The sequence below is a fragment of the Schistocerca cancellata genome, chromosome 2 (genome assembly GCF_023864275.1).
Source record: "Schistocerca cancellata isolate TAMUIC-IGC-003103 chromosome 2, iqSchCanc2.1, whole genome shotgun sequence".
NCBI lineage: Eukaryota > Metazoa > Arthropoda > Insecta > Orthoptera > Acrididae > Schistocerca > Schistocerca cancellata.
The window spans coordinates 1099782271-1099799986 of NC_064627.1; the positions used below are offsets into that span (position 1 = coordinate 1099782271).

The following is a 17716-nucleotide window of genomic DNA, read 5'->3' on the forward strand; positions in this document are numbered from 1 at the left end:
ATCAAATGAATTTCTTATTTGATGTGAGTAATTGACACTCTGGTCCGACGCGTGAAGGCAGTTACGAAGGTTTCGGGTACAGATGGTAGCAGATGCATGTTAGTAAGTCTCGCTTAAAGTGATGAAAAAGTGTTTCCGCTCGGGATCGAACCGGGGACCTTCTGCGTGTTAGGCAGACGTGATAACCGCTACACCACGGAAACTGCTTATGTGCACCTTACTTCATAGACAACTTGTAGTGATGTTGCCATCGTAACTAAAAAATTCAATAAATGTGGTACTTGCAAAACGAAGGGACATGCAGCAGATCCACACACGACGAGGCTCACTGGAGTACAATACGACATAGGCAGGAAAATACTGTTCCCGCCCGGGATCGAACCCGGGACCTTCTGCGTGTGAAGCAGACGTGATAACCGCTACACTACGGAAACGACGGACACGCTCAGTCCATCCTTGTGCACTCGAATACGCCTCAGCCTTTCTCTCGTCCGCGCATGCACACACCATAGTTCTTTTGACAGCCTGAAACCCATCGCAGCCGAGGGCTCAAGAAGTCTTCGGGTTGCCCGAGAGGGTGTCTGCCGTAGCACCCCTAACGAGATAGCGGCGTTTCGCGTAGTCGTTATTGCAAGTCACATCAGCAAAAACAATCACCTCCTTAGCAGCAGGCAGTGCGCGCCTAGCGGCAGCTCTACATGAAGGTACCAATAGCCCAGGAAGGCCGCCGACCGCGGGAATTCGCGCCGCCTCCATCCCGCCAGCCTACACGAGACTTCCAGAGCACCCTGGAAGACATCGAGGGACTCGAGTAACTGGCATGCGACGTGTCACAGGGCTCGTTGGTCTAGGGGTATGATTCCTGCTTAGGGTGCAGGAGGTCCCGGGTTCAAATCCCGGACGAGCCCTAGCGTTTTGTGCAAACTGATCGCACGTCAGTGGCTGAGTCAGCGCAAAAAGCTCGCCGCCAATATCAAATGAATTTCTTATTTGATGTGAGCAATTGACACTCTGGTCCGACGCGTGAAGGCAGTTACGAAGGTTTCGGGTACAGATGGTAGCAGATGCATGTTAGTAAGTCTCGCTTAAAGTGATGAAAAAGTGTTTCCGCCCGGGATCGAACCGGGGACCTTCTGCGTGTTAGGCAGACGTGATAACCGCTACACCACGGAAACTGCTTATGTGCACCTTACTTCATAGACAACTTGTAGTGATGTTGCCATCGTAACTAAAAAATTCAATAAATGTGGTACTTGCAAAACGAAGGGACATGCAGCAGATCCACACACGACGAGGCTCACTGGAGTACAATACGACATAGGCAGGAAAATACTGTTCCCGCCCGGGATCGAACCGGGGACCTTCCGCGTGTGAAGCAGACGTGATAACCGCTACACTACGGAAACGACGGACACGCTCAGTCCCTCCTTGTGCACTCGCATACGCCTCAGCCTTTCTCTCGTCCGCGCATGCACACACCATAGTTCTTTTGACAGCCTGAAACCCATCGCAGCCGAGGGCTCAAGAAGTCTTCGGGGTGCCCGAGAGGGTGTCTGCCGTAGCACCCCTAACGAGATAGCGGCGTTTCGCGCAGTCGTTATTGCAAGTCACATCAGCAAAAACAATCACCTCCTTAGCAGCAGGCAGTGCGCGCCCAGCGGCAGCTCTACATGAAGGTACCAATAGCCCAGGAAGGCCGCCGACCGCGGGAATTAGCGCCGCCTCCATCCCGCCAGCCAACACGAGACTTCCAGAGCACCCTGGAAGACATCGAGGGACTGGAGTAACTGGCATGCAACGTGTCACAGGGCTCGTTGGTCTAGGGGTATGATTCCTGCTTAGGGTGCAGGAGGTCCCGGGTTCAAATCCCGGAAGAGCCCTAGCGTTTTGTGCAAACTGATCGCACGTCAGTGGCTGAGTCAGCGCAAAAAGCTCGCCGCCAATATCAAATGAATTTCTTATTTGATGTGAGCAATTGACACTCTGGTCCGACGCGTGAAGGCAGTTACGAAGGTTTCGGGTACAGGTGGTAGCAGATGCATGTTAGTAAGTCTCGCTTAAAGTGATGAAAAAGTGTTTCCGCCCGGGATCGAACCGGGGACCTTCTGCGTGTTAGGCAGACGTGATAACCGCTACACCACGGAAACTGCTTATGTGCACCTTACTTCATAGACAACTTGTAGTGATGTTGCCATCGTAACTAAAAAATTCAATAAATGTGGTACTTGCAAAACGAAGGGACATGCAGCAGATCCACACACGACGAGGCTCACTGGAGTACAATACGACATAGGCAGGAAAATACTGTTCCCGCCCGGGATCGAACCCGGGACCTTCTGCGTGTGAAGCAGACGTGATAACCGCTACACTACGGAAACGACGGACACGCTCAGTCCATCCTTGTGCACTCGAATACGCCTCAGCCTTTCTCTCGTCCGCGCATGCACACACCATAGTTCTTTTGACAGCCTGAAACCCATCGCAGCCGAGGGCTCAAGAAGTCTTCGGGGTGCCCGAGAGGGTGTCTGCCGTAGCACCCCTAACGAGATAGCGGCGTTTCGCGCAGTCGTTATTGCAAGTCACATCAGCAAAAACAATCACCTCCTTAGCAGCAGGCAGTGCGCGCCCAGCGGCAGCTCTACATGAAGGTACCAATAGCCCAGGAAGGCCGCCGACCGCGGGAATTAGCGCCGCCTCCATCCCGCCAGCCAACACGAGACTTCCAGAGCACCCTGGAAGACATCGAGGGACTGGAGTAACTGGCATGCAACGTGTCACAGGGCTCGTTGGTCTAGGGGTATGATTCCTGCTTAGGGTGCAGGAGGTCCCGGGTTCAAATCCCGGAAGAGCCCTAGCGTTTTGTGCAAACTGATCGCACGTCAGTGGCTGAGTCAGCGCAAAAAGCTCGCCGCCAATATCAAATGAATTTCTTATTTGATGTGAGCAATTGACACTCTGGTCCGACGCGTGAAGGCAGTTACGAAGGTTTCGGGTACAGGTGGTAGCAGATGCATGTTAGTAAGTCTCGCTTAAAGTGATGAAAAAGTGTTTCCGCCCGGGATCGAACCGGGGACCTTCTGAGTGTTAGGCAGACGTGATAACCGCTACACCACGGAAACTGCTTATGTGCACCTTACTTCATAGACAACTTGTAGTGATGTTGCCATCGTAACTAAAAAATTCAATAAATGTGGTACTTGCAAAACGAAGGGACATGCAGCAGATCCACACACGACGAGGCTCACTGGAGTACAATACGACATAGGCAGGAAAATACTGTTCCCGCCCGGGATCGAACCCGGGACCTTCTGCGTGTGAAGCAGACGTGATAACCGCTACACTACGGAAACGACGGACACGCTCAGTCCATCCTTGTGCACTCGAATACGCCTCAGCCTTTCTCTCGTCCGCGCATGCACACACCATAGTTCTTTTGACAGCCTGAAACCCATCGCAGCCGAGGGCTCAAGAAGTCTTCGGGGTGCCCGAGAGGGTGTCTGCCGTAGCACCCCTAACGAGATAGCGGCGTTTCGCGCAGTCGTTATTGCAAGTCACATCAGCAAAAACAATCACCTCCTTAGCAGCAGGCAGTGCGCGCCCAGCGGCAGCTCTACATGAAGGTACCAATAGCCCAGGATGGCCGCCGACCGCGGGAATTCGCGCCGCCTCCATCCCGCCAGCCTACACGAGACTTCCAGAGCACCCTGGAAGACATCGAGGGACTGGAGTAACTGGCATGCGACGTGTGACAGGGCTCGTTGGTCTAGGGGTATGATTCCTGCTTAGGGTGCAGGAGGTCCCGGGTTCAAATACCGGTCGAGCCCTAGCGTTTTGTGCAAACTGATCGCACGTCAGTGGCTGAGTCAGCGCAAAAAGCTCGCCGCCAATATCAAATGAATTTCTTATTTGATGTGAGCAATTGACACTCTGGTCCGACGCGTGAAGGCAGTTACGAAGGTTTCGGGTACAGATGGTAGCAGATGCATGTTAGTAAGTCTCGCTTAAAGTGATGAAAAAGTGTTTCCGCCCGGGATCGAACCGGGGACCTTCTGCATGTTAGGCAGACGTGATAACCGCTACACCACGGAAACTGCTTATGTGCACCTTACTTCATAGACAACTTGTAGTGATGTTGCCATCGTAACTAAAAAATTCAATAAATGTGGTACTTGCAAAACGAAGGGACATGCAGCAGATGCACACACGACGAGGCTCACTGGAGTACAATACGACATAGGCAGGAAAATACTGTTCCCGCCCGGGATCGAACCGGGGACCTTCCGCGTGTGAAGCAGACGTGATAACCGCTACACTACGGAAACGACGGACACGCTCAGTCCCTCCTTGTGCACTCGCATACGCCTCAGCCTTTCTCTCGTCCGCGCATGCACACACCATAGTTCTTTTGACAGCCTGAAACCCATCGCAGCCGAGGGCTCAAGAAGTCTTCGGGGTGCCCGAGAGGGTGTCTGCCGTAGCACCCCTAACGAGATAGCGGCGTTTCGCGCAGTCGTTATTGCAAGTCACATCAGCAAAAACAATCACCTCCTTAGCAGCAGGCAGTGCGCGCCCAGCGGCAGCTCTACATGAAGGTACCAATAGCCCAGGAAGGCCGCCGACCGCGGGAATTCGCGCCGCCTCCATCCCGCCAGCCTACACGAGACTTCCAGAGCACCCTGGAAGACATCGAGGGACTCGAGTAACTGGCATGCGACGTGTCACAGGGCTCGTTGGTCTAGGGGTATGATTCCTGATTAGGGTGCAGGAGGTCCCGGGTTCAAATCCCGGACGAGCCCTAGCGTTTTGTGCAAACTGATCGCACGTCAGTGGCTGAGTCAGCGCAAAAAGCTCGCCGCCAATATCAAATGAATTTCTTATTTGATGTGAGCAATTGACACTCTGGTCCGACGCGTGAAGGCAGTTACGAAGGTTTCGGGTACAGATGGTAGCAGATGCATGTTAGTAAGTCTCGCTTAAAGTGATGAAAAAGTGTTTCCGCCCGGGATCGAACCGGGGACCTTCTGCGTGTTAGGCAGACGTGATAACCGCTACACCACGGAAACTGCTTATGTGCACCTTACTTCATAGACAACTTGTAGTGATGTTGCCATCGTAACTAAAAAATTCAATAAATGTGGTACTTGCAAAACGAAGGGACATGCAGCAGATCCACACACGACGAGGCTCACTGGAGTACAATACGACATAGGCAGGAAAATACTGTTCCCGCCCGGGATCGAACCGGGGACCTTCCGCGTGTGAAGCAGACGTGATAACCGCTACACTACGGAAACGACGGACACGCTCAGTCCCTCCTTGTGCACTCGCATACGCCTCAGCCTTTCTCTCGTCCGCGCATGCACACACCATAGTTCTTTTGACAGCCTGAAACCCATCGCAGCCGAGGGCTCAAGAAGTCTTCGGGGTGCCCGAGAGGGTGTCTGCCGTAGCACCCCTAACGAGATAGCGGCGTTTCGCGCAGTCGTTATTGCAAGTCACATCAGCAAAAACAATCACCTCCTTAGCAGCAGGCAGTGCGCGCCCAGCGGCAGCTCTACATGAAGGTACCAATAGCCCAGGAAGGCCGCCGACCGCGGGAATTAGCGCCGCCTCCATCCCGCCAGCCAACACGAGACTTCCAGAGCACCCTGGAAGACATCGAGGGACTGGAGTAACTGGCATGCAACGTGTCACAGGGCTCGTTGGTCTAGGGGTATGATTCCTGCTTAGGGTGCAGGAGGTCCCGGGTTCAAATCCCGGAAGAGCCCTAGCGTTTTGTGCAAACTGATCGCACGTCAGTGGCTGAGTCAGCGCAAAAAGCTCGCCGCCAATATCAAATGAATTTCTTATTTGATGTGAGCAATTGACACTCTGGTCCGACGCGTGAAGGCAGTTACGAAGGTTTCGGGTACAGGTGGTAGCAGATGCATGTTAGTAAGTCTCGCTTAAAGTGATGAAAAAGTGTTTCCGCCCGGGATCGAACCGGGGACCTTCTGCGTGTTAGGCAGACGTGATAACCGCTACACCACGGAAACTGCTTATGTGCACCTTACTTCATAGACAACTTGTAGTGATGTTGCCATCGTAACTAAAAAATTCAATAAATGTGGTACTTGCAAAACGAAGGGACATGCAGCAGATCCACACACGACGAGGCTCACTGGAGTACAATACGACATAGGCAGGAAAATACTGTTCCCGCCCGGGATCGAACCCGGGACCTTCTGCGTGTGAAGCAGACGTGATAACCGCTACACTACGGAAACGACGGACACGCTCAGTCCATCCTTGTGCACTCGAATACGCCTCAGCCTTTCTCTCGTCCGCGCATGCACACACCATAGTTCTTTTGACAGCCTGAAACCCATCGCAGCCGAGGGCTCAAGAAGTCTTCGGGGTGCCCGAGAGGGTGTCTGCCGTAGCACCCCTAACGAGATAGCGGCGTTTCGCGCAGTCGTTATTGCAAGTCACATCAGCAAAAACAATCACCTCCTTAGCAGCAGGCAGTGCGCGCCCAGCGGCAGCTCTACATGAAGGTACCAATAGCCCAGGAAGGCCGCCGACCGCGGGAATTAGCGCCGCCTCCATCCCGCCAGCCAACACGAGACTTCCAGAGCACCCTGGAAGACATCGAGGGACTGGAGTAACTGGCATGCAACGTGTCACAGGGCTCGTTGGTCTAGGGGTATGATTCCTGCTTAGGGTGCAGGAGGTCCCGGGTTCAAATCCCGGAAGAGCCCTAGCGTTTTGTGCAAACTGATCGCACGTCAGTGGCTGAGTCAGCGCAAAAAGCTCGCCGCCAATATCAAATGAATTTCTTATTTGATGTGAGCAATTGACACTCTGGTCCGACGCGTGAAGGCAGTTACGAAGGTTTCGGGTACAGATGGTAGCAGATGCATGTTAGTAAGTCTCGCTTAAAGTGATGAAAAAGTGTTTCCGCCCGGGATCGAACCGGGGACCTTCTGCATGTTAGGCAGACGTGATAACCGCTACACCACGGAAACTGCTTATGTGCACCTTACTTCATAGACAACTTGTAGTGATGTTGCCATCGTAACTAAAAAATTCAATAAATGTGGTACTTGCAAAACGAAGGGACATGCAGCAGATGCACACACGACGAGGCTCACTGGAGTACAATACGACATAGGCAGGAAAATACTGTTCCCGCCCGGGATCGAACCGGGGACCTTCCGCGTGTGAAGCAGACGTGATAACCGCTACACTACGGAAACGACGGACACGCTCAGTCCCTCCTTGTGCACTCGAATACGCCTCAGCCTTTCTCTCGTCCGCGCATGCACACACCATAGTTCTTTTGACAGCCTGAAACCCATCGCAGCCGAGGGCTCAAGAAGTCTTCGGGGTGCCCGAGAGGGTGTCTGCCGTAGCACCCCTAACGAGATAGCGGCGTTTCGCGCAGTCGTTATTGCAAGTCACATCAGCAAAAACAATCACCTCCTTAGCAGCAGGCAGTGCGCGCCCAGCGGCAGCTCTACATGAAGGTACCAATAGCCCAGGAAGGCCGCCGACCGCGGGAATTAGCGCCGCCTCCATCCCGCCAGCCAACACGAGACTTCCAGAGCACCCTGGAAGACATCGAGGGACTGGAGTAACTGGCATGCAACGTGTCACAGGGCTCGTTGGTCTAGGGGTATGATTCCTGCTTAGGGTGCAGGAGGTCCCGGGTTCAAATCCCGGAAGAGCCCTAGCGTTTTGTGCAAACTGATCGCACGTCAGTGGCTGAGTCAGCGCAAAAAGCTCGCCGCCAATATCAAATGAATTTCTTATTTGATGTGAGCAATTGACACTCTGGTCCGACGCGTGAAGGCAGTTACGAAGGTTTCGGGTACAGGTGGTAGCAGATGCATGTTAGTAAGTCTCGCTTAAAGTGATGAAAAAGTGTTTCCGCCCGGGATCGAACCGGGGACCTTCTGCGTGTTACGCAGACGTGATAACCGCTACACCACGGAAACTGCTTATGTGCACCTTACTTCATAGACAACTTGTAGTGATGTTGCCATCGTAACTAAAAAATTCAATAAATGTGGTACTTGCAAAACGAAGGGACATGCAGCAGATCCACACACGACGAGGCTCACTGGAGTACAATACGACATAGGCAGGAAAATACTGTTCCCGCCCGGGATCGAACCCGGGACCTTCTGCGTGTGAAGCAGACGTGATAACCGCTACACTACGGAAACGACGGACACGCTCAGTCCATCCTTGTGCACTCGAATACGCCTCAGCCTTTCTCTCGTCCGCGCATGCACACACCATAGTTCTTTTGACAGCCTGAAACCCATCGCAGCCGAGGGCTCAAGAAGTCTTCGGGGTGCCCGAGAGGGTGTCTGCCGTAGCACCCCTAACGAGATAGCGGCGTTTCGCGCAGTCGTTATTGCAAGTCACATCAGCAAAAACAATCACCTCCTTAGCAGCAGGCAGTGCGCGCCCAGCGGCAGCTCTACATGAAGGTACCAATAGCCCAGGATGGCCGCCGACCGCGGGAATTCGCGCCGCCTCCATCCCGCCAGCCTACACGAGACTTCCAGAGCACCCTGGAAGACATCGAGGGACTGGAGTAACTGGCATGCGACGTGTGACAGGGCTCGTTGGTCTAGGGGTATGATTCCTGCTTAGGGTGCAGGAGGTCCCGGGTTCAAATACCGGTCGAGCCCTAGCGTTTTGTGCAAACTGATCGCACGTCAGTGGCTGAGTCAGCGCAAAAAGCTCGCCGCCAATATCAAATGAATTTCTTATTTGATGTGAGCAATTGACACTCTGGTCCGACGCGTGAAGGCAGTTACGAAGGTTTCGGGTACAGATGGTAGCAGATGCATGTTAGTAAGTCTCGCTTAAAGTGATGAAAAAGTGTTTCCGCCCGGGATCGAACCGGGGACCTTCTGCATGTTAGGCAGACGTGATAACCGCTACACCACGGAAACTGCTTATGTGCACCTTACTTCATAGACAACTTGTAGTGATGTTGCCATCGTAACTAAAAAATTCAATAAATGTGGTACTTGCAAAACGAAGGGACATGCAGCAGATGCACACACGACGAGGCTCACTGGAGTACAATACGACATAGGCAGGAAAATACTGTTCCCGCCCGGGATCGAACCGGGGACCTTCCGCGTGTGAAGCAGACGTGATAACCGCTACACTACGGAAACGACGGACACGCTCAGTCCCTCCTTGTGCACTCGAATACGCCTCAGCCTTTCTCTCGTCCGCGCATGCACACACCATAGTTCTTTTGACAGCCTGAAACCCATCGCAGCCGAGGGCTCAAGAAGTCTTCGGGGTGCCCGAGAGGGTGTCTGCCGTAGCACCCCTAACGAGATAGCGGCGTTTCGCGCAGTCGTTATTGCAAGTCACATCAGCAAAAACAATCACCTCCTTAGCAGCAGGCAGTGCGCGCCCAGCGGCAGCTCTACATGAAGGTACCAATAGCCCAGGAAGGCCGCCGACCGCGGGAATTCGCGCCGCCTCCATCCCGCCAGCCTACACGAGACTTCCAGAGCACCCTGGAAGACATCGAGGGACTGGAGTAACTGGCATGCGACGTGTCACAGGGCTCGTTGGTCTAGGGGTATGATTCCTGCTTAGGGTGCAGGAGGTCCCGGGTTCAAATACCGGTCGAGCCCTAGCGTTTTGTGCAAACTGATCGCACGTCAGTGGCTGAGTCAGCGCAAAAAGCTCGCCGCCAATATCAAATGAATTTCTTATTTGATGTGAGCAATTGACACTCTGGTCCGACGCGTGAAGGCAGTTACGAAGGTTTCGGGTACAGATGGTAGCAGATGCATGTTAGTAAGTCTCGCTTAAAGTGATGAAAAAGTGTTTCCGCCCGGGATCGAACCGGGGACCTTCTGCATGTTAGGCAGACGTGATAACCGCTACACCACGGAAACTGCTTATTTGCACCTTACTTCATAGACAACTTGTAGTGATGTTGCCATCGTAACTAAAAAATTCAATAAATGTGGTACTTGCAAAACGAAGGGACATGCAGCAGATCCACACACGACGAGGCTCACTGGAGTACAATACGACATAGGCAGGAAAATACTGTTCCCGGGCGGGATCGAACCGGGGACCTTCCGCGTGTGAAGCAGACGTGATAACCGCTACACTACGGAAACGACGGACACGCTCAGTCCCTCCTTGTGCACTCGCATACGCCTCAGCCTTTCTCTCGTCCGCGCATGCACACACCATAGTTCTTTTGACAGCCTGAAACCCATCGCAGCCGAGGGCTCAAGAAGTCTTCGGGGTGCCCGAGAGGGTGTCAGCCGTAGCACCCCTAACGAGATAGCGGCGTTTCGCGCAGTCGTTATTGCAAGTCACATCAGCAAAAACAATCACCTCCTTAGCAGCAGGCAGTGCGCGCCCAGCGGCAGCTCTACATGAAGGTACCAATAGCCCAGGAAGGCCGCCGACCGCGGGAATTAGCGCCGCCTCCATCCCGCCAGCCAACACGAGACTTCCAGAGCACCCTGGAAGACATCGAGGGACTGGAGTAACTGGCATGCAACGTGTCACAGGGCTCGTTGGTCTAGGGGTATGATTCCTGCTTAGGGTGCAGGAGGTCCCGGGTTCAAATCCCGGACGAGCCCTAGCGTTTTGTGCAAACTGATCGCACGTCAGTGGCTGAGTCAGCGCAAAAAGCTCGCCGCCAATATCAAATGAATTTCTTATTTGATGTGAGCAATTGACACTCTGGTCCGACGCGTGAAGGCAGTTACGAAGGTTTCGGGTACAGGTGGTAGCAGATGCATGTTAGTAAGTCTCGCTTAAAGTGATGAAAAAGTGTTTCCGCCCGGGATCGAACCGGGGACCTTCTGCGTGTTAGGCAGACGTGATAACCGCTACACCACGGAAACTGCTTATGTGCACCTTACTTCATAGACAACTTGTAGTGATGTTGCCATCGTAACTAAAAAATTCAATAAATGTGGTACTTGCAAAACGAAGGGACATGCAGCAGATCCACACACGACGAGGCTCACTGGAGTACAATACGACATAGGCAGGAAAATACTGTTCCCGCCCGGGATCGAACCCGGGACCTTCTGCGTGTGAAGCAGACGTGATAACCGCTACACTACGGAAACGACGGACACGCTCAGTCCATCCTTGTGCACTCGAATACGCCTCAGCCTTTCTCTCGTCCGCGCATGCACACACCATAGTTCTTTTGACAGCCTGAAACCCATCGCAGCCGAGGGCTCAAGAAGTCTTCGGGGTGCCCGAGAGGGTGTCTGCCGTAGCACCCCTAACGAGATAGCGGCGTTTCGCGTAGTCGTTATTGCCAGTCACATCAGCAAAAACAATCACCTCCTTAGCAGCAGGCAGTGCGCGCCTAGCGGCAGCTCTACATGAAGGTACCAATAGCCCAGGAAGGCCGCCGACCGCGGGAATTCGCGCCGCCTCCATCCCGCCAGCCTACACGAGACTTCCAGAGCACCCTGGAAGACATCGAGGGACTCGAGTAACTGGCATGCGACGTGTCACAGGGCTCGTTGGTCTAGGGGTATGATTCCTGCTTAGGGTGCAGGAGGTCCCGGGTTCAAATCCCGGACGAGCCCTAGCGTTTTGTGCAAACTGATCGCACGTCAGTGGCTGAGTCAGCGCAAAAAGCTCGCCGCCAATATCAAATGAATTTCTTATTTGATGTGAGCAATTGACACTCTGGTCCGACGCGTGAAGGCAGTTACGAAGGTTTCGGGTACAGATGGTAGCAGATGCATGTTAGTAAGTCTCGCTTAAAGTGATGAAAAAGTGTTTCCGCTCGGGATCGAACCGGGGACCTTCTGCGTGTTAGGCAGACGTGATAACCGCTACACCACGGAAACTGCTTATGTGCACCTTACTTCATAGACAACTTGTAGTGATGTTGCCATCGTAACTAAAAAATTCAATAAATGTGGTACTTGCAAAACGAAGGGACATGCAGCAGATGCACACACGACGAGGCTCACTGGAGTACAATACGACATAGGCAGGAAAATACTGTTCCCGACCGGGATCGAACCGGGGACCTTCTGCGTGTGAAGCAGACGTGATAACCGCTACACTACGGAAACGACGGACACGCTCAGTCCATCCTTGTGCACTCGAATACGCCTCAGCCTTTCTCTCGTCCGCGCATGCACACACCATAGTTCTTTTGACAGCCTGAAACCCATCGCAGCCGAGGGCTCAAGAAGTCTTCGGGGTGCCCGAGAGGGTGTCTGCCGTAGCACCCCTAACGAGATAGCGGCGTTTCGCGCAGTCGTTATTGCAAGTCACATCAGCAAAAACAATCACCTCCTTAGCAGCAGGCAGTGCGCGCCCAGCGGCAGCTCTACATGAAGGTACCAATAGCCCAGGAAGGCCGCCGACCGCGGGAATTCGCGCCGCCTCCATCCCGCCAGCCTACACGAGACTTCCAGAGCACCCTGGAAGACATCGAGGGACTGGAGTAACTGGCATGCGACGTGTCACAGGGCTCGTTGGTCTAGGGGTATGATTCCTGCTTAGGGTGCAGGAGGTCCCGGGTTCAAATACCGGTCGAGCCCTAGCGTTTTGTGCAAACTGATCGCACGTCAGTGGCTGAGTCAGCGCAAAAAGCTCGCCGCCAATATCAAATGAATTTCTTATTTGATGTGAGCAATTGACACTCTGGTCCGACGCGTGAAGGCAGTTACGAAGGTTTCGGGTACAGATGGTAGCAGATGCATGTTAGTAAGTCTCGCTTAAAGTGATGAAAAAGTGTTTCCGCCCGGGATCGAACCGGGGACCTTCTGCATGTTAGGCAGACGTGATAACCGCTACACCACGGAAACTGCTTATGTGCACCTTACTTCATAGACAACTTGTAGTGATGTTGCCATCGTAACTAAAAAATTCAATAAATGTGGTACTTGCAAAACGAAGGGACATGCAGCAGATCCACACACGACGAGGCTCACTGGAGTACAATACGACATAGGCAGGAAAATACTGTTCCCGCCCGGGATCGAACCGGGGACCTTCTGCGTGTGAAGCAGACGTGATAACCGCTACACTACGGAAACGACGGACACGCTCAGTCCCTCCTTGTGCACTCGAATACGCCTCAGCCTTTCTCTCGTCCGCGCATGCACACACCATAGTTCTTTTGACAGCCTGAAACCCATCGCAGCCGAGGGCTCAAGAAGTCTTCGGGGTGCCCGAGAGGGTGTCAGCCGTAGCACCCCTAACGAGATAGCGGCGTTTCGCGCAGTCGTTATTGCAAGTCACATCAGCAAAAACAATCACCTCCTTAGCAGCAGGCAGTGCGCGCCCAGCGGCAGCTCTACATGAAGGTACCAATAGCCCAGGAAGGCCGCCGACCGCGGGAATTAGCGCCGCCTCCATCCCGCCAGCCAACACGAGACTTCCAGAGCACCCTGGAAGACATCGAGGGACTGGAGTAACTGGCATGCAACGTGTCACAGGGCTCGTTGGTCTAGGGGTATGATTCCTGCTTAGGGTGCAGGAGGTCCCGGGTTCAAATCCCGGACGAGCCCTAGCGTTTTGTGCAAACTGATCGCACGTCAGTGGCTGAGTCAGCGCAAAAAGCTCGCCGCCAATATCAAATGAATTTCTTATTTGATGTGAGCAATTGACACTCTGGTCCGACGCGTGAAGGCAGTTACGAAGGTTTCGGGTACAGGTGGTAGCAGATGCATGTTAGTAAGTCTCGCTTAAAGTGATGAAAAAGTGTTTCCGCCCGGGATCGAACCGGGGACCTTCTGCGTGTTAGGCAGACGTGATAACCGCTACACCACGGAAACTGCTTATGTGCACCTTACTTCATAGACAACTTGTAGTGATGTTGCCATCGTAACTAAAAAATTCAATAAATGTGGTACTTGCAAAACGAAGGGACATGCAGCAGATCCACACACGACGAGGCTCACTGGAGTACAATACGACATAGGCAGGAAAATACTGTTCCCGCCCGGGATCGAACCCGGGACCTTCTGCGTGTGAAGCAGACGTGATAACCGCTACACTACGGAAACGACGGACACGCTCAGTCCATCCTTGTGCACTCGAATACGCCTCAGCCTTTCTCTCGTCCGCGCATGCACACACCATAGTTCTTTTGACAGCCTGAAACCCATCGCAGCCGAGGGCTCAAGAAGTCTTCGGGGTGCCCGAGAGGGTGTCTGCCGTAGCACCCCTAACGAGATAGCGGCGTTTCGCGTAGTCGTTATTGCCAGTCACATCAGCAAAAACAATCACCTCCTTAGCAGCAGGCAGTGCGCGCCTAGCGGCAGCTCTACATGAAGGTACCAATAGCCCAGGAAGGCCGCCGACCGCGGGAATTCGCGCCGCCTCCATCCCGCCAGCCTACACGAGACTTCCAGAGCACCCTGGAAGACATCGAGGGACTCGAGTAACTGGCATGCGACGTGTCACAGGGCTCGTTGGTCTAGGGGTATGATTCCTGCTTAGGGTGCAGGAGGTCCCGGGTTCAAATCCCGGACGAGCCCTAGCGTTTTGTGCAAACTGATCGCACGTCAGTGGCTGAGTCAGCGCAAAAAGCTCGCCGCCAATATCAAATGAATTTCTTATTTGATGTGAGCAATTGACACTCTGGTCCGACGCGTGAAGGCAGTTACGAAGGTTTCGGGTACAGATGGTAGCAGATGCATGTTAGTAAGTCTCGCTTAAAGTGATGAAAAAGTGTTTCCGCTCGGGATCGAACCGGGGACCTTCTGCGTGTTAGGCAGACGTGATAACCGCTACACCACGGAAACTGCTTATGTGCACCTTACTTCATAGACAACTTGTAGTGATGTTGCCATCGTAACTAAAAAATTCAATAAATGTGGTACTTGCAAAACGAAGGGACATGCAGCAGATGCACACACGACGAGGCTCACTGGAGTACAATACGACATAGGCAGGAAAATACTGTTCCCGACCGGGATCGAACCGGGGACCTTCTGCGTGTGAAGCAGACGTGATAACCGCTACACTACGGAAACGACGGACACGCTCAGTCCATCCTTGTGCACTCGAATACGCCTCAGCCTTTCTCTCGTCCGCGCATGCACACACCATAGTTCTTTTGACAGCCTGAAACCCATCGCAGCCGAGGGCTCAAGAAGTCTTCGGGGTGCCCGAGAGGGTGTCTGCCGTAGCACCCCTAACGAGATAGCGGCGTTTCGCGCAGTCGTTATTGCAAGTCACATCAGCAAAAACAATCACCTCCTTAGCAGCAGGCAGTGCGCGCCCAGCGGCAGCTCTACATGAAGGTACCAATAGCCCAGGAAGGCCGCCGACCGCGGGAATTCGCGCCGCCTCCATCCCGCCAGCCTACACGAGACTTCCAGAGCACCCTGGAAGACATCGAGGGACTGGAGTAACTGGCATGCGACGTGTCACAGGGCTCGTTGGTCTAGGGGTATGATTCCTGCTTAGGGTGCAGGAGGTCCCGGGTTCAAATACCGGTCGAGCCCTAGCGTTTTGTGCAAACTGATCGCACGTCAGTGGCTGAGTCAGCGCAAAAAGCTCGCCGCCAATATCAAATGAATTTCTTATTTGATGTGAGCAATTGACACTCTGGTCCGACGCGTGAAGGCAGTTACGAAGGTTTCGGGTACAGATGGTAGCAGATGCATGTTAGTAAGTCTCGCTTAAAGTGATGAAAAAGTGTTTCCGCCCGGGATCGAACCGGGGACCTTCTGCATGTTAGGCAGACGTGATAACCGCTACACCACGGAAACTGCTTATGTGCACCTTACTTCATAGACAACTTGTAGTGATGTTGCCATCGTAACTAAAAAATTCAATAAATGTGGTACTTGCAAAACGAAGGGACATGCAGCAGATCCACACACGACGAGGCTCACTGGAGTACAATACGACATAGGCAGGAAAATACTGTTCCCGCCCGGGATCGAACCGGGGACCTTCTGCGTGTGAAGCAGACGTGATAACCGCTACACTACGGAAACGACGGACACGCTCAGTCCCTCCTTGTGCACTCGAATACGCCTCAGCCTTTCTCTCGTCCGCGCATGCACACACCATAGTTCTTTTGACAGCCTGAAACCCATCGCAGCCGAGGGCTCAAGAAGTCTTCGGGGTGCCCGAGAGGGTGTCTGCCGTAGCACCCCTAACGAGATAGCGGCGTTTCGCGCAGTCGTTATTGCAAGTCACATCAGCAAAAACAATCACCTCCTTAGCAGCAGGCAGTGCGCGCCCAGCGGCAGCTCTACATGAAGGTACCAATAGCCCAGGAAGGCCGACGACCGCGGGAATTCGCGCCGCCTCCATCCTGCCAGCCTACACGAGACTTCCAGAGCACCCTGGAAGACATCGAGGGACTGGAGTAACTGGCATGCGACGTGTCACAGGGCTCGTTGGTCTAGGGGTATGATTCCTGCTTAGGGTGCAGGAGGTCCCGGGTTCAAATCCCGGACGAGCCCTAGCGTTTTGTGCAAACTGATCGCACGTCAGTGGCTGAGTCAGCGCAAAAAGCTCGCCGCCAATATCAAATGAATTTCTTATTTGATGTGAGCAATTGACACTCTGGTCCGACTCGTGAAGGCAGTTACGAAGGTTTCGGGTACAGATGGTAGCAGATGCATGTTAGTAAGTCTCGCTTAAAGTGATGAAAAAGTGTTTCCGCCCGGGATCGAACCGGGGACCTTCTGCGTGTTAGGCAGACGTGATAACCGCTACACCACGGAAACTGCTTATGTGCACCTTACTTCATAGACAACTTGTAGTGATGTTGCCATCGTAACTAAAAAATTCAATAAATGTGGTACTTGCAAAACGAAGGGACATGCAGCAGATGCACACACGACGAGGCTCACTGGAGTACAATACGACATAGGCAGGAAAATACTGTTCCCGCCCGGGATCGAACCGGGGACCTTCTGCGTGTGAAGCAGACGTGATAACCGCTACACTACGGAAACGACGGACACGCTCAGTCCCTCCTTGTGCACTCGAATACGCCTCAGCCTTTCTCTCGTCCGCGCATGCACACACCATAGTTCTTTTGACAGCCTGAAACCCATCGCAGCCGAGGGCTCAAGAAGTCTTCGGGGTGCCCGAGAGGGTGTCTGCCGTAGCACCCCTAACGAGATAGCGGCGTTTCGCGCAGTCGTTATTGCAAGTCACATCAGCAAAAACAATCACCTCCTTAGCAGCAGGCAGTGCGCGCCCAGCGGCAGCTCTACATGAAGGTACCAATAGCCCAGGAAGGCCGACGACCGCGGGAATTCGCGCCGCCTCCATCCTGCCAGCCTACACGAGACTTCCAGAGCACCCTGGAAGACATCGAGGGACTGGAGTAACTGGCATGCGACGTGTCACAGGGCTCGTTGGTCTAGGGGTATGATTCCTGCTTAGGGTGCAGGAGGTCCCGGGTTCAAATCCCGGACGAGCCCTAGCGTTTTGTGCAAACTGATCGCACGTCAGTGGCTGAGTCAGCGCAAAAAGCTCGCCGCCAATATCAAATGAATTTCTTATTTGATGTGAGCAATTGACACTCTGGTCCGACTCGTGAAGGCAGTTACGAAGGTTTCGGGTACAGATGGTAGCAGATGCATGTTAGTAAGTCTCGCTTAAAGTGATGAAAAAGTGTTTCCGCCCGGGATCGAACCGGGGACCTTCTGCGTGTTAGGCAGACGTGATAACCGCTACACCACGGAAACTGCTTATGTGCACCTTA

General features: G+C 53.4%; 50 non-coding genes across 50 annotated transcripts; 13 read left to right on the forward strand and 37 right to left on the reverse strand.

Annotated features, from left to right (window-relative positions):
- Positions 1 to 130: 130 nt before the first annotated feature.
- On the reverse strand, positions 131 to 203 carry Trnav-aac (transfer RNA valine (anticodon AAC)). The gene has a single exon. It is a non-coding gene; the product is annotated as a tRNA-Val (tRNA).
- A 158-nt stretch (positions 204 to 361) lies between these two features.
- On the reverse strand, positions 362 to 434 carry Trnav-cac (transfer RNA valine (anticodon CAC)). Its single transcript has one exon. It is a non-coding gene; the product is annotated as a tRNA-Val (tRNA).
- A 402-nt stretch (positions 435 to 836) lies between these two features.
- Positions 837 to 908, forward strand: Trnap-agg (transfer RNA proline (anticodon AGG)). Its single transcript has one exon. It is a non-coding gene; the product is annotated as a tRNA-Pro (tRNA).
- A 194-nt stretch (positions 909 to 1102) lies between these two features.
- Trnav-aac (transfer RNA valine (anticodon AAC)) lies at positions 1103 to 1175 on the reverse strand. The gene has a single exon. It is a non-coding gene; the product is annotated as a tRNA-Val (tRNA).
- Positions 1176 to 1333: 158 nt separating this feature from the next.
- On the reverse strand, positions 1334 to 1406 carry Trnav-cac (transfer RNA valine (anticodon CAC)). The gene has a single exon. It is a non-coding gene; the product is annotated as a tRNA-Val (tRNA).
- Positions 1407 to 1808: 402 nt separating this feature from the next.
- On the forward strand, positions 1809 to 1880 carry Trnap-agg (transfer RNA proline (anticodon AGG)). The gene has a single exon. It is a non-coding gene; the product is annotated as a tRNA-Pro (tRNA).
- Positions 1881 to 2074: 194 nt separating this feature from the next.
- Trnav-aac (transfer RNA valine (anticodon AAC)) lies at positions 2075 to 2147 on the reverse strand. Its single transcript has one exon. It is a non-coding gene; the product is annotated as a tRNA-Val (tRNA).
- A 158-nt stretch (positions 2148 to 2305) lies between these two features.
- Trnav-cac (transfer RNA valine (anticodon CAC)) lies at positions 2306 to 2378 on the reverse strand. The gene has a single exon. It is a non-coding gene; the product is annotated as a tRNA-Val (tRNA).
- A 402-nt stretch (positions 2379 to 2780) lies between these two features.
- On the forward strand, positions 2781 to 2852 carry Trnap-agg (transfer RNA proline (anticodon AGG)). The gene has a single exon. It is a non-coding gene; the product is annotated as a tRNA-Pro (tRNA).
- A 194-nt stretch (positions 2853 to 3046) lies between these two features.
- Trnav-aac (transfer RNA valine (anticodon AAC)) lies at positions 3047 to 3119 on the reverse strand. Its single transcript has one exon. It is a non-coding gene; the product is annotated as a tRNA-Val (tRNA).
- A 158-nt stretch (positions 3120 to 3277) lies between these two features.
- Positions 3278 to 3350, reverse strand: Trnav-cac (transfer RNA valine (anticodon CAC)). Its single transcript has one exon. It is a non-coding gene; the product is annotated as a tRNA-Val (tRNA).
- A 668-nt stretch (positions 3351 to 4018) lies between these two features.
- Positions 4019 to 4091, reverse strand: Trnav-aac (transfer RNA valine (anticodon AAC)). The gene has a single exon. It is a non-coding gene; the product is annotated as a tRNA-Val (tRNA).
- Positions 4092 to 4249: 158 nt separating this feature from the next.
- On the reverse strand, positions 4250 to 4322 carry Trnav-cac (transfer RNA valine (anticodon CAC)). The gene has a single exon. It is a non-coding gene; the product is annotated as a tRNA-Val (tRNA).
- Positions 4323 to 4724: 402 nt separating this feature from the next.
- Positions 4725 to 4796, forward strand: Trnap-agg (transfer RNA proline (anticodon AGG)). The gene has a single exon. It is a non-coding gene; the product is annotated as a tRNA-Pro (tRNA).
- A 194-nt stretch (positions 4797 to 4990) lies between these two features.
- Positions 4991 to 5063, reverse strand: Trnav-aac (transfer RNA valine (anticodon AAC)). Its single transcript has one exon. It is a non-coding gene; the product is annotated as a tRNA-Val (tRNA).
- A 158-nt stretch (positions 5064 to 5221) lies between these two features.
- Trnav-cac (transfer RNA valine (anticodon CAC)) lies at positions 5222 to 5294 on the reverse strand. The gene has a single exon. It is a non-coding gene; the product is annotated as a tRNA-Val (tRNA).
- A 402-nt stretch (positions 5295 to 5696) lies between these two features.
- Trnap-agg (transfer RNA proline (anticodon AGG)) lies at positions 5697 to 5768 on the forward strand. The gene has a single exon. It is a non-coding gene; the product is annotated as a tRNA-Pro (tRNA).
- A 194-nt stretch (positions 5769 to 5962) lies between these two features.
- Positions 5963 to 6035, reverse strand: Trnav-aac (transfer RNA valine (anticodon AAC)). The gene has a single exon. It is a non-coding gene; the product is annotated as a tRNA-Val (tRNA).
- Positions 6036 to 6193: 158 nt separating this feature from the next.
- Positions 6194 to 6266, reverse strand: Trnav-cac (transfer RNA valine (anticodon CAC)). Its single transcript has one exon. It is a non-coding gene; the product is annotated as a tRNA-Val (tRNA).
- Positions 6267 to 6668: 402 nt separating this feature from the next.
- Positions 6669 to 6740, forward strand: Trnap-agg (transfer RNA proline (anticodon AGG)). The gene has a single exon. It is a non-coding gene; the product is annotated as a tRNA-Pro (tRNA).
- A 194-nt stretch (positions 6741 to 6934) lies between these two features.
- Trnav-aac (transfer RNA valine (anticodon AAC)) lies at positions 6935 to 7007 on the reverse strand. The gene has a single exon. It is a non-coding gene; the product is annotated as a tRNA-Val (tRNA).
- A 158-nt stretch (positions 7008 to 7165) lies between these two features.
- On the reverse strand, positions 7166 to 7238 carry Trnav-cac (transfer RNA valine (anticodon CAC)). Its single transcript has one exon. It is a non-coding gene; the product is annotated as a tRNA-Val (tRNA).
- Positions 7239 to 7640: 402 nt separating this feature from the next.
- Trnap-agg (transfer RNA proline (anticodon AGG)) lies at positions 7641 to 7712 on the forward strand. Its single transcript has one exon. It is a non-coding gene; the product is annotated as a tRNA-Pro (tRNA).
- Positions 7713 to 7906: 194 nt separating this feature from the next.
- On the reverse strand, positions 7907 to 7979 carry Trnav-aac (transfer RNA valine (anticodon AAC)). The gene has a single exon. It is a non-coding gene; the product is annotated as a tRNA-Val (tRNA).
- Positions 7980 to 8137: 158 nt separating this feature from the next.
- On the reverse strand, positions 8138 to 8210 carry Trnav-cac (transfer RNA valine (anticodon CAC)). The gene has a single exon. It is a non-coding gene; the product is annotated as a tRNA-Val (tRNA).
- A 668-nt stretch (positions 8211 to 8878) lies between these two features.
- Positions 8879 to 8951, reverse strand: Trnav-aac (transfer RNA valine (anticodon AAC)). The gene has a single exon. It is a non-coding gene; the product is annotated as a tRNA-Val (tRNA).
- A 158-nt stretch (positions 8952 to 9109) lies between these two features.
- Positions 9110 to 9182, reverse strand: Trnav-cac (transfer RNA valine (anticodon CAC)). The gene has a single exon. It is a non-coding gene; the product is annotated as a tRNA-Val (tRNA).
- Positions 9183 to 9850: 668 nt separating this feature from the next.
- Positions 9851 to 9923, reverse strand: Trnav-aac (transfer RNA valine (anticodon AAC)). Its single transcript has one exon. It is a non-coding gene; the product is annotated as a tRNA-Val (tRNA).
- Positions 9924 to 10081: 158 nt separating this feature from the next.
- Positions 10082 to 10154, reverse strand: Trnav-cac (transfer RNA valine (anticodon CAC)). Its single transcript has one exon. It is a non-coding gene; the product is annotated as a tRNA-Val (tRNA).
- A 402-nt stretch (positions 10155 to 10556) lies between these two features.
- Positions 10557 to 10628, forward strand: Trnap-agg (transfer RNA proline (anticodon AGG)). Its single transcript has one exon. It is a non-coding gene; the product is annotated as a tRNA-Pro (tRNA).
- A 194-nt stretch (positions 10629 to 10822) lies between these two features.
- On the reverse strand, positions 10823 to 10895 carry Trnav-aac (transfer RNA valine (anticodon AAC)). Its single transcript has one exon. It is a non-coding gene; the product is annotated as a tRNA-Val (tRNA).
- A 158-nt stretch (positions 10896 to 11053) lies between these two features.
- On the reverse strand, positions 11054 to 11126 carry Trnav-cac (transfer RNA valine (anticodon CAC)). The gene has a single exon. It is a non-coding gene; the product is annotated as a tRNA-Val (tRNA).
- Positions 11127 to 11528: 402 nt separating this feature from the next.
- Positions 11529 to 11600, forward strand: Trnap-agg (transfer RNA proline (anticodon AGG)). Its single transcript has one exon. It is a non-coding gene; the product is annotated as a tRNA-Pro (tRNA).
- A 194-nt stretch (positions 11601 to 11794) lies between these two features.
- Positions 11795 to 11867, reverse strand: Trnav-aac (transfer RNA valine (anticodon AAC)). The gene has a single exon. It is a non-coding gene; the product is annotated as a tRNA-Val (tRNA).
- Positions 11868 to 12025: 158 nt separating this feature from the next.
- Trnav-cac (transfer RNA valine (anticodon CAC)) lies at positions 12026 to 12098 on the reverse strand. Its single transcript has one exon. It is a non-coding gene; the product is annotated as a tRNA-Val (tRNA).
- Positions 12099 to 12766: 668 nt separating this feature from the next.
- On the reverse strand, positions 12767 to 12839 carry Trnav-aac (transfer RNA valine (anticodon AAC)). The gene has a single exon. It is a non-coding gene; the product is annotated as a tRNA-Val (tRNA).
- Positions 12840 to 12997: 158 nt separating this feature from the next.
- Positions 12998 to 13070, reverse strand: Trnav-cac (transfer RNA valine (anticodon CAC)). The gene has a single exon. It is a non-coding gene; the product is annotated as a tRNA-Val (tRNA).
- A 402-nt stretch (positions 13071 to 13472) lies between these two features.
- Positions 13473 to 13544, forward strand: Trnap-agg (transfer RNA proline (anticodon AGG)). Its single transcript has one exon. It is a non-coding gene; the product is annotated as a tRNA-Pro (tRNA).
- A 194-nt stretch (positions 13545 to 13738) lies between these two features.
- Positions 13739 to 13811, reverse strand: Trnav-aac (transfer RNA valine (anticodon AAC)). The gene has a single exon. It is a non-coding gene; the product is annotated as a tRNA-Val (tRNA).
- Positions 13812 to 13969: 158 nt separating this feature from the next.
- Positions 13970 to 14042, reverse strand: Trnav-cac (transfer RNA valine (anticodon CAC)). Its single transcript has one exon. It is a non-coding gene; the product is annotated as a tRNA-Val (tRNA).
- A 402-nt stretch (positions 14043 to 14444) lies between these two features.
- Positions 14445 to 14516, forward strand: Trnap-agg (transfer RNA proline (anticodon AGG)). Its single transcript has one exon. It is a non-coding gene; the product is annotated as a tRNA-Pro (tRNA).
- A 194-nt stretch (positions 14517 to 14710) lies between these two features.
- Trnav-aac (transfer RNA valine (anticodon AAC)) lies at positions 14711 to 14783 on the reverse strand. The gene has a single exon. It is a non-coding gene; the product is annotated as a tRNA-Val (tRNA).
- A 158-nt stretch (positions 14784 to 14941) lies between these two features.
- On the reverse strand, positions 14942 to 15014 carry Trnav-cac (transfer RNA valine (anticodon CAC)). Its single transcript has one exon. It is a non-coding gene; the product is annotated as a tRNA-Val (tRNA).
- A 668-nt stretch (positions 15015 to 15682) lies between these two features.
- Trnav-aac (transfer RNA valine (anticodon AAC)) lies at positions 15683 to 15755 on the reverse strand. The gene has a single exon. It is a non-coding gene; the product is annotated as a tRNA-Val (tRNA).
- A 158-nt stretch (positions 15756 to 15913) lies between these two features.
- Positions 15914 to 15986, reverse strand: Trnav-cac (transfer RNA valine (anticodon CAC)). Its single transcript has one exon. It is a non-coding gene; the product is annotated as a tRNA-Val (tRNA).
- A 402-nt stretch (positions 15987 to 16388) lies between these two features.
- On the forward strand, positions 16389 to 16460 carry Trnap-agg (transfer RNA proline (anticodon AGG)). Its single transcript has one exon. It is a non-coding gene; the product is annotated as a tRNA-Pro (tRNA).
- A 194-nt stretch (positions 16461 to 16654) lies between these two features.
- On the reverse strand, positions 16655 to 16727 carry Trnav-aac (transfer RNA valine (anticodon AAC)). The gene has a single exon. It is a non-coding gene; the product is annotated as a tRNA-Val (tRNA).
- A 158-nt stretch (positions 16728 to 16885) lies between these two features.
- On the reverse strand, positions 16886 to 16958 carry Trnav-cac (transfer RNA valine (anticodon CAC)). Its single transcript has one exon. It is a non-coding gene; the product is annotated as a tRNA-Val (tRNA).
- A 402-nt stretch (positions 16959 to 17360) lies between these two features.
- Trnap-agg (transfer RNA proline (anticodon AGG)) lies at positions 17361 to 17432 on the forward strand. The gene has a single exon. It is a non-coding gene; the product is annotated as a tRNA-Pro (tRNA).
- Positions 17433 to 17626: 194 nt separating this feature from the next.
- Trnav-aac (transfer RNA valine (anticodon AAC)) lies at positions 17627 to 17699 on the reverse strand. Its single transcript has one exon. It is a non-coding gene; the product is annotated as a tRNA-Val (tRNA).
- Positions 17700 to 17716: the final 17 nt, after the last annotated feature.